The sequence below is a fragment of the Spermophilus citellus genome, assembly GCF_964194105.1.
Source record: "Spermophilus citellus genome assembly, chromosome: 9".
Classification (NCBI taxonomy): Eukaryota; Metazoa; Chordata; class Mammalia; order Rodentia; family Sciuridae; genus Spermophilus; species Spermophilus citellus.
In genome coordinates, this window is record NC_138191.1 from 83786508 (window position 1) to 83789760 (window position 3253).

Genomic DNA, 3253 nt, shown 5'->3' on the forward strand with positions numbered 1-3253 from the left:
AACAATAAATATAATAGAAACATGCTATAAATTGGATCTTCTAACAGTTTAATATAATCAGAGGGGACAGAAGAATGAATTCTGAGGTGATGCTTGGAGTACTTAGTCACTAGAGTGTTCTCAAAAACAGAAGCTGATCGTAAATTTGGTATCAGCCTGAAGATGCACTGTTAGTGATAATTTGGTAGTTAAGATTTAGCAATATTAGCGCCATAGCCTGAGGATGGCTCTCGGTCCAGGAAGCTCTTTAGGGAGGGTGTCTCACCTTCAACAAGTGCTGTTGACAGTGACAGTACTGGGACATCTCAGGCTCCATGAGCTTTGGCAACTAATGGAGGATCCTGATTTTTATCTAGTTTATCGAATTAATCTCTTAAAAGGCAATTATAAAGAGCCTTTTATGTATGTTCTTAGTATACTGTTTATAAAAAATCAAAAGGCACTATATTCTGCATGAATCCTTCCTGTGTGGGGACCCATGTTGAAATGTTTCTCTTCGAGTGATGGGATCACAGGTCACGTTGATTTTTTTTTTTTACTTACATTTCTATTTGTTTAATAAACATGTTTTCCTTAAAGATATTTTTAATTGAGGTAAAAATTTATCTTCACGAGGCCTGGCGTGATGGCACACGCCTGTAGTCCCAGTGGCTTGGGAGGCTGAGACAGGAGAATCGCGAGTTCAAAGCCAGCCTCAGCAAGAGTGAGGCTCTAAGCAACTCAGTGAGACGCTATCTCTAAATAAAATACAGAATGGGGCTGGGGATGTGGCTTAGTAGTTGAGTGCCCCTGAATTCAATCCCTGGTGCCAAAAAAAAAAAAAATTGTCTTCAGCGAAGCACACAGATCTTAAATGCATGACCTGAACTGGAATTTTTTGTTAGTTTGTTTTTTGCAGTGTTGGGGATTGAACCCAGGGGTACTCTACCACTGAGTTTCATCATCCCCAACTATTTTTAATTTTTTAAAATTTTGAGACAGAGTCTCACTAAGCTGCCCAGGCTATCTCTAACATGAGATCCTCCTGCTTTAGCTTCCCAAGTAGCTGATATCACAGGTGGCACCACATGGCCAGCTCTATCATCTGCATTTTGACAAATGTATATACTTGTGTAACCCATTCATAATACAAAGCCCAATCAAGATATAACCCAATAATGATATACCACCAGTAAGATATATAACATCTCCATCACTCCAGAAAGATCCCTCTGGCCCCTGTCCACTCAATTGTCACATCCCACAAGCAACCTCTATTCTGATTTCTATCAGCATGGATAAGCATGGGTCACTTTTTGATAAACAACACGGTTTTTTAAAAGAAATTTTTGGAGCACATGCGTGCCCGGTCCCGCAAACATGGAGTCCTGTAGCCCAGGTCTTACCTGAGTCAGGCTGAGGGAGTGAGTCCAGGTGGGGCTACTGGCTGTGCCTCTGCTGGCCGCATACCTGCACATCCCACCCCCTCAGCTCTCTCCTACTCTGTACTCATGGAAGACTTCTGACAAGTTTTTCACCTATATGGGATTGCACATCTTCTACTAGGGCTCTGTGGTTGTAGTTGGCAGTCCTGAGATAATGAGCTTTTACATGGCTTTCCAACTTCCAGCTATGACTGGTATAAGATTTGGGAAGGTCTGACTCTGAGGTTTCATCCAATGATTGCCCTTGAATTCTGAGGCTTTGGCTTCAGTAACAAACCGAGACCACACCACTATTCCATATTTGAGCAGGCCAGCATCATGGAGGCGCTATAATAGGACTCAACCTGTTGTCTCACGACTATGGAGACATTGTTGCTCAGGAGCTGCTGTATAGGTTCAAACAAAATGGATCCAGCCAGCTTACCATAATGAGTCTCTGTTTGTCAAATGGAGGTATCTTTTCTAAGACTCATCAGCCTCTTCTTCTCCAAAAACTACTTAAAGTTGGAGGTGTGCTGTCACCCATCTTCACGAGGTTGATGGACTTCTTTGTATTTTCTCGAGGTTTTTCCCCAGTCTTTGGACCATACACTCAATCCTCCGAGAGTGAGCTGTGGGATATATTGGCAGGGATTGGAAACAATGACAGGAACTTGGTGATTGACAGTCTCTTACATCAATCAGACGTGTAGAGGATGCTGGGTGGGGGCTCTTGCCTCTGTAACTATTCCCATTCATTTTATCTTTGGGCCATTGGATCCTATAAATCCTATTCAGAACTTTTGGAGCTGTACAGGAAAACGCTGCTGCAGTCTACAGTGTCGATTCTGGATGAGCAGATTAGCCACTACCCACAGCTAGAGGATCCCATGGGCTTCTTGAATGCATGTGTGGGCTTCATCAATTCCTTCTGAGCTGGAAAGAGTATCTTTTGTATATTATCGCCCCCACTTCGGTATTGTTGTGGATTCCACTTAGGAAGAAATGTCCCAAAGAGGTCCTGGCAATCAAACACTGTTCTCTCACAAAAGTCCACTTTACTCACATTGATGGAACAGAATATAGAAAGAAGGCAGTAGAAATTCTGACAAAATAGTCCACCTCATTCCTTTGACGTCTGATTAAGTATGTAGACTTGTCTTTTGTTTATTAAGAAATTCTGATGATCACGACTTCTCATGGATGCATAGAGACAGGCATTAGACATTCTTTTGCTTAAAAGACTTAATACTTCTGTGGACTTTGCTGAAGTCTGACAGTGCTAATTTCTGGCCCAACCCCAATTGGAATTCCACAGTAAAGAATGAGGCGGGGCTGGGGATGTGGCTCAAGTGGTAGCGCTCTTGCCTGGCATACGTGCGGCCCAGGTTCGATCCTCAGCGCCACATACAAACAAAGATGTTGTGTCCGCCGAGAACTAAAAAATAAATATTAAAAATTCTCTCTCTCTCTCTCACTCTCTCTCCTCTCTCACTCTCTCTTAAAAAAAAAAAAAAAAAAAGAATGAGGCGTGGAGCCTGTTACCTCTTCTTGAAAGGCTTAAAAGGTACATGGTTTTTAAAGTTTTTAAAGCAACATAGCTTAAGTGAGAGTGAATATCCCTTTTCATACTTTGGATTAGTTTCATCAGCTGCTTCAAATGATAGACATTTTGTTAAAATATTTGTTTAAGTAATGCAGTATTTTAAAGTATGGTGTAAGAGTATGATTTGCCAACACATTATGTATAGTTTATAAGGACACTACACTGGCAGACCTTTACTCTGCCAAAGCAGTGAACCCTTATTAAACCTGTGTAATTTCTGAGTAAACTAAATCTAAATTATTTA

The 3253-nt window shown here is 41.4% G+C and overlaps 1 pseudogene across 1 annotated transcript; it reads left to right on the plus strand.

Annotated features, from left to right (window-relative positions):
* The first annotated feature begins 503 nt into the window (after positions 1 to 503).
* Positions 504 to 2338, plus strand: LOC308655536 (mesoderm-specific transcript homolog protein-like; annotated as a pseudogene). The gene is made up of 3 exons: positions 504 to 515; positions 1414 to 2030; positions 2092 to 2338. The product of its transcript is annotated as a mesoderm-specific transcript homolog protein-like (transcript).
* The last annotated feature ends 915 nt before the right edge of the window (positions 2339 to 3253 follow it).